The following is a 7,670-nucleotide window of genomic DNA, read 5'->3' as shown; positions in this document are numbered from 1 at the left end:
TGGAACAAAGTTCTAGACTTCTTTTGAGGGTTTCTTGCATTAGTGAGAGTACAGATCCTGTAAGTCATATCAATGGGTCTCTTGCCTTCCACATTTCTTGGGGCTTTTGGTAAAGTGAAACAGCATCCTTATCCAGCCATGGAAAGTGCCATCTTCCCCCCTGCATCACAGGTGCCCTTTTCTAGAAAATTGGTATTAAACCTTAACCTGCCCCTTTCTCAGGGTCTTATGGTATTTTACCATTCTCTCCTACAGACTACTCAAGTCCATCTTTGAAATCTCTTTGTAGCCAGTGCTGAGGTGGGGGCAAGGGAAGGTCCTTTCCCAAGTAGGAGGGGAATCCTAGGACATAGGATGTCTGAGGCAATCTAGCTCCTCATTTTACAAATAGGGAAACTGAGACTTAGAGATCTACACTCCTCTTTTCAGGGCATCAGCACTTTGGTGGTATTTTCTAAATCTTATGGTTGACTCCCACGTTTTATTGCTAGACACAAATCCTCCTATTTTCCAGCAATACTCTTTCTTTCATCCTCCCTCCCCCCTTTCTTCTGTTCTCTTATTTTTGGAGGGTGAGGTAGGGGAGAGACATTGATCCTCTCCTTCCTTCCATCTTGCTTTTGCCCCCACCACTGGAAAAGAAAAAGAAAACCTTGTAACAAATATGCACAGACAAGCAAAACAAATCCTCACACTGACTGTGCTAAGAATGTTCTATTCTGCACCTTGAATCCATCACCTCTCTGGAGATGGGTATTATGTACTTCATCCTTGGGCCTCTGGAAACCAGGGTTGGCCATTTATTGATTAGAGTTCTTGAGGCTTTCCAAGGTGTTTGCATCTGGTTATAATGGTAACTAATGAGTGCTAATTACAGATAAGGTTAAGTGACCTCTATCCTAGAGATGGCCCCAGTACTTCCTGTCTGCTACCTGATCCTTGTGCCTGGAGCCCAGACCCCGAGGGTGGGCCTAACCCTGGGCTCAGAGTCTTGGGCTGGGGGTCCCTCTCCTGGAGCAGGAGGTTCAGGGGAGGCTTCAAAAGAGACATATCCTGGGGACAGCGAATTATATGCACTGTAAGTATGGCTGAATTAGGAGCCAGAAGGCCTGAGTTTGAATTCTGGCTCTGCCATTACTGTCTGGGTGACCTTGAGCAAGTAATTTATACTCAGTCTCAATTCTTCATAAAATTAAGGGATAGGCATCATCTGGGGAATGAATAAACTGTGGTACATGAATGTAGTGGAATACTGTTGTGCTATAAGAAAGGACAAACAAGAAGACTTCAGACTTACACAGACTGATGCTGAGTGAGATGAGCAGAACCAGAACATTGTACGCAGTCATAACAACCTTGCTGGATGACTGACTTTGACTTAGGTCTTCTCAGCAACGCAAGGATCTACGATCATTCCAAGGGACTCGATGGATGCGGCCCACACCCAGAGAAAGAACCATGGCGTCTGATGCAGGTGGAAGCACACTGTTTGCTCTATTTTTCTGTTTTACTTGTTTTTGGTTCTTCTTTCTCGTGTTTTTTTCCACTGGTTCTAAATCTTCTTTACAATATGACTGAAAATATTTAATATGAATGTATATGTAGAACCTATATCAGATTGCCTGCCCTCTTGGGGAGGGGGAGAAAATTTAGAACTCAAAATCTTATGGAAGTGAATGTTGAAAACTAAAAATAAATTAATTTAAAAAATTAAGGGATAGGACCATATGACCTGGAGGTCATCTCTTTCGGCTCTAGATTTGTGACTGGCCTCTCCCGACTTCCTCTTAGCCTTGAAAGGATCGGCTTTCTTTTAGCTCACAGAGACAGCTGGTGGTAAAGTAACTTGAGTGCTTGATAAGAATCCAGAAGACCTGAGTTCAAATCCAGCCTCAGGTACTTATTAGCTCTGTGAGCCTGGGCAAGTCATTTGACTGGTCTGCCTCAATTTCCTTATCTGTAAAAATTGAAACACCTCCTTTCCAGGGCTGATGAGAGGATCACACAAGCTATCTCTACAAGCATTTAATGAATGCCTGCTATGTGTCAGCTGCTGTGCTAAGAGGGAACCTTGAGGTACTAGATAAATGTTAACTTGATGTTATGGGGGAGGAGGTAGAACTGATTCCCTGGGATAGCAAAGAACTTGACCAATGCCACACACTCAGGTTCTGGGAGGTGGAAGATGCCTAGAATTCCCCAATCCCAGTTCTACTTACCCCACACGGGTCTCTCAGGTTCTGGGAGGTGGAAGATGCCCAGAACTCCCCACTCCAGTTCTACCTACCCCACACCGGTCTCTCCTCACCCCACCTCCAAATAGACCTGGAAACCTGGACCCAGAGCTGGGAGGAAGATGGAGAAGGGCGGAGGGAGCCCGGCAGCCCCCAGGGCGCTGGCAGAGGCCCGGCCAGCAGACATCTCCCCTAGTCCATTAGACTTAGTGAGGCGTGTACCAGGGGCTGGGCCGTTATCCCTGCGTGGCCGAGATGGGTTCATGTAACCGATGTCAGCGGAGGGGTCTGAGAAATGTCTTGTTTTCTAACAGTTTAATCATGGAAACACAGGACACAAGTCCCCGGACGCCTCATGTCTGGGCACACAGAGACCCCTTTGCCAACCCTCTCCTGCTGTGCCAGCGTCGGGCGGCAGGTCCTGGCGGGCACGCCTGGGGTCCGAGATGCTCGTGTTTCTGCGCGTGTGGTCGCTAGTGTTCCGGCACGCTGGTCTGTGGTCTGCCCTCTCACCCCTTGCCGAGCGGGCAGCGGTCCGTGCCAGAGCCCGAGGGCGCCCTTTCCGCGGCCCAGGGCTCTGTCAGGAGACTGTCCGGTCAAGACCGTGGGTAATGCCGGCTCAGGCTTGGTGCCACCCTCGGGGGCAAGGGCTGTCGGCTTCCACGTAAAGGAGGAGGGTGAGGGGGTGAGGGGAGGTACCCTAACCGGAGCGAGCCCCGCCCAAGTCTGAGGGGCAGAACAGGGCTGGAGGATGCCCCCCGGGCAGCCTGCTACTTTGTCGCCCTTGCCTCAAGCCTCCTCCGGACCCTCCGACGTCCCCGCCTCTGCCCCTTTCCCCGTCCCTGGCAGAATGGCATTGTCCACAAGGGCACATTCAGAAATGAGGGTTAGGGTTAAAACTCTTCCTCCAGAAAGTGCGCAACAAGGGCCGAGGGGGCTGCGCAGCCCGGACGCCCCGCGGGCCCCGGGTCCTCCGGCAGGCCGGCCCCAAGGCCGCCACCCCCGTCTCTGGGCCTCAGTTTCCCGCGGAGTAAAAAGGAGTTGGAACAAAGCGAGTGAAACCGAGGACCGGGACGGAGGGGGCGCGGCGGGGGCGCGGCGGGGGCGCGGCGGGGGGCGCGGCGGGGGCGCGGCGGGGGCGCGGCGGGGGCGCGGCCCTCTCCGGACGTCCCGGGGGGTCTGGCCGGTGTTTCCCGCTCCTCTTTATCTTGGGGGACGCTCTTCGGGAGGGGACGGAGGCATTGAAGCGAAAAGTGATTCACAAGCAAGAGATCCTTCGGGCGCAGCGGCTCGGCTCCCTAGACCGGCCCGGGGGGCGGGGGGCGGAGCGGTCTGACCCCCCCCCCCCCCCGGCCTGCTCCCCCGCCCCGCCTCGGGCTCCCCCCGGCCCCCCGCTGCCCCTGCCCGCCCGCAGCCCGCGGCGGGAGCCCCGAGGCCGCCTGCAGAGCTGATTGTGTCCCCGAGCCCGCGAGCACGCACGCGGCGGAGAGGAGGGGCCGGGCCGGGCCGGGCCGGGCCGGGGGATCAGCGGGCGTCCTGGCTGATGGCTTGGGGCGATTCCGCCGCACGCGCCCTCCTGGGCCTCCCCATTACCCGGGCCGCGGGGGCTCCGGCCCAGCTGATGGCTTTGCGGCCCGAACACCTGAGCCTGGGCCGGGGAAGCGCCCCGCGGGGCTCCGGGCCGCCCTCCACCCTCCCCTTCCCTCTCCCCGCCTCCTGCAGTTCGGAACCATTTCGGATCCGACCCCAGGGTCGCCGCGGTCCTGGTCCGAGAGGCGAGGTCGGGGGGGCCCAGGGTAGGGGGACGCCCGGAGGCCAGAACCGGGTTAGGACGGGGCGGGGGGGAGGTCTAGGGGCTCCCCTTCCGTAGTGACAGCCCATTTCCAGGGAGGGCCCGGGCGCGGGGGTGTCACCGGTACAGGGTCCACCTGACTCCGCTAAGTCCAAAGGTCGGGGTGCCCACTGGGGAGCCAAACGAAAGCTCCTTATTGCCACGTCCTTCCTGGGGGGCCCCCAGAATTCTGGAAGGGACGTCCTCTCGTCCAAGCTCCTGTGTGACAGATGGGGAAACAGAGGCCCAGGGGGGGTTGCCCAAGTTCTCATCCGAGGGCTTGCCTTTGCTCCAGGACTGGGGACGGGACCGGGCGCGCCCAGCCCGGCTAAGCTTTCCTGGTAGCTCCCCTCTGGAGACACGGACCAGCTGCGCCCTGGGTGCATCCAGACAGGGCCGGCTGGAGACGCAAGGAAATGGCCCGGCTTCCGTGTAGACAATTGGAGGTGACTGGACCGGGTGACAGGACCCTGTGTTCTGCATGTCAAGGATTCTTTAGATGCTGGACTAAAGTTACAAGACAGGGGTTTCGAATATAAGCGTGGAGAAAGAAATTCATCGCCCATGTTTGGGGCCAACTATATCACCGGCCCAGGGCAAAGGGTCTTTGGAAGGACCTTTCTCTTCCCACCCAGTTTGTGACTGGGGCAGGTCTCCTTTCTCAGCCCCTTGCATACTACCCCCAGTTGTGTCCATTAATACTGACAAGGAGTTGGTAAGGTCCTTCTTTCCCGCCACTTGATAACACAAACCAAGTTAGATACGGTCCAATGGGGAGATGATACTTTCAGGTCGGGTGGGGGGCTGGCTCCTTGCCTTTGGTTCTCATGGAGGCAGAGAGGCCTCACAGGATGGGCTCAGGCTGCGCAGCGCAGGCGGGGGTCAAGGAGTACTAGCCTGAGCACCCAAAGGCTGTGGGGCTGGCCAGTAATCTGTGCAGGGTGGGGTAGGGTGTAGGGGATGGATGGTGGGAGAAGGATTAAAGGGGTCCAAGATTATCATGCTTTCAGCCCCAGTAGAAAGCAGTATTTGAGATCTTAGTTCAAATTCTGGTTCACTCGTTCATTCATTCAACAAACATTTATTATAAGTGCCCATGGGAAAGGCACTGTGCTGGGCTCTGGAGATACAAAGACAAAAATGGAACAGTCCCTGCCCTCAAGGGGCTCACATCCTAGTGGAAGGAAACAACATGTACACAGATAATACAAAATATATATACAAAGTAAATACAGAGCAATTTCGGGGGGGGGCAGGGTTAGGAAAGGAAGGCCTCATGGAGGAGATGGCACTTGGGCTAGGCCTTGGAAGGAAGCTAGAGACTCTAAAACTGAGGAGAGACAACATTCCAGGCACAGTGGCCAGAGACAGCAGGTCATGTATGGGGATGGCAAAGTCGGCCTGTGGGACTGAAATGTTGAGTCATGAGGGGTACATCGTATGAAGTAAGCCTAGAAGGGATATAAATGCCAAACAGGTAAGTCTGCACTCGATCCTAGGGGCGAGGGAGCCATGGACACTTACCCATCAGGGAAGTGACGCAGTCAGACCTGTGCTTGAGAGTATCCATTTGGCAGCAATGGGACAGATTTGGAGGGGAGGCGGGGAGAACGTTCAGAAGGCAATTTTGGCAGTTCAGGTGAGAGGTGATGAGGGCCTGAACTGGGGTGGTGGCTGTGTGTGAGTGTGGAGAAGAGGTCGGATGTGGGATGTGTGGAGGTAGAAAGGACAAGATTTGGCAACTGGTCAGATACATGGGATGAGGAGCTGAAGGGAAGGTTTTGCAAACCTGAGCAAGTTGGATGGAGGGCGATGCCCTCGACAGAAACAGGGACACTGGAGAGATGTCTGGGTTTAGGGGAAGGAGAATTTCTGTTCTGGACACAGGGAGAGTGAGGGGCCGGAGAGGTCAGACAGACCTAGATGTGAGACTAGAGCTGGGGAGAGAAGTCAGGGCTGGAGAGATTTGGGAGGCATCTGCATAGAGAAAACGGATCCCTTGGGAGCAGAGATCCCCAGTGATAATAGTAAAGGCCGACAGCTATCTAGTGTTCTAGGCTTTGCAAAGTGCTTTACATATATTATCTCATCTGACCCTCATAACAACCTGGTGAGTTAAGTGCTACCATTAGCCCCATTTTACAGATATGGAAACAGGCTCAGAAAGGTCATTGAATGACACACATCATCACACATCTAGTGTTAAAAGTGGGACAATCCAGTTCTTTCCTGTTTTTAGATTCTAGCACCTTTCCCCATCCGGTCCAACCATGCTCGCCTCATCCTAGGGACAACAGAACCCAAGACGAAACAGGCTGAGGGACGTTCGTTAAGGGGCCAGACAGAATCAGGAGAGTGAAATGACATAAAAACCCAAGGAGAGGATATGGGGGTGGAGGCTGGGGGGACTTGGACAGTTATTAGCCATTTCTGACCAGGGACAAGTCTCAACCTCTCTGAACTCATTTTGTGTATAAAAGGGGAATTAATAACAATACCACCTGCCTTATTTAAGTACCATTTTGGGAGTGGGATGAAGGAAGGTAAAATCTTTCCCAAAGTAGGAACCCTGATCCTTCTCGCCCTAAGTAGCAAAGCCAAACCCTCGTTGCCTGGGGCTACGAGGCAGTTCCCTGATACGCTGATGTGTGAGCAGTCTAACAGCTGGGCTACATTAGGAGGTAAGGCATGGGAAATGACCGACTAAAGAGAGTTTATTAAGCCCTTACTATGCGCAAAGCACTTTGGATACAAATAGAAAAGGGACAGTCTTCTTCACCACTCTCTGGGATCTCAAGGAATCATGCCAATTACAGTTAAGGAAATTAAAATGTAAATATTGTGATGACACAGAACACTGGCCTGGGAGCCAGGAAACCTGGTTCTAGACCTGGATCTGCCAGGAATTTGTTCTGAAAGCTTGACCAAGTTAATTCTGCTCTCTGAGTCTGTGAAATGATTTTATACCTCACCACACTCCTTTCTGGTTGGGACAAGGAAATTATAATTCAGCTAACGACAACTGATCTGATCAAGGGCCTGATGTGTGGATTCCTATTCCCCACCTAGAAGCCCTGGTGTGCTGATGCAGGTTAAATAAAGGCCTCAGCCATGACCAGTTTAGAGTCGGAGCTATAATGTTTTGAGGCAACAGCTCAACCCAAGGACACAGAGGGGAATCACAGGCTAACTCCCACTGGATGGAGATGGAGATGTTCCGGGTGGAGATTCCCCCTAGGGCCTGTAAGTGAACCAGAGCCAAAGGGGGTAAGCCATAGCCTTCAGGGTTGTAGCCTATGAGGAAGTGAGTGGGGACAGAAGAATTGGGTGGGAGTGAGGGTGCATAGGGTATGACTTGTCTCTGTCATCCCCCAAAGTTGGTTTTGGCTCAGAGGCAGGTCACAATCCTGAGATTTGTTTGGTGAGGAAGGATAATAAGAAAAAACAGCCATTGTTCCCCTCTACCTTCCCCCCCACTTTAGTAGCTGACTCCCTCACCATCATGTCATAGTTTGCTCCTCCCATTACCTAAAGCCCAAAGAGCCCCAAATAAAAATAAAACCATAACTGAGCACTTCAGGCTGGGCAGTCAACTAGGCCAAAGG

This window comes from Notamacropus eugenii, chromosome 2 (genome assembly GCF_028372415.1).
Source record: "Notamacropus eugenii isolate mMacEug1 chromosome 2, mMacEug1.pri_v2, whole genome shotgun sequence".
NCBI lineage: Eukaryota > Metazoa > Chordata > Mammalia > Diprotodontia > Macropodidae > Notamacropus > Notamacropus eugenii.
Note: the sequence above shows the minus strand (reverse complement) of the source record.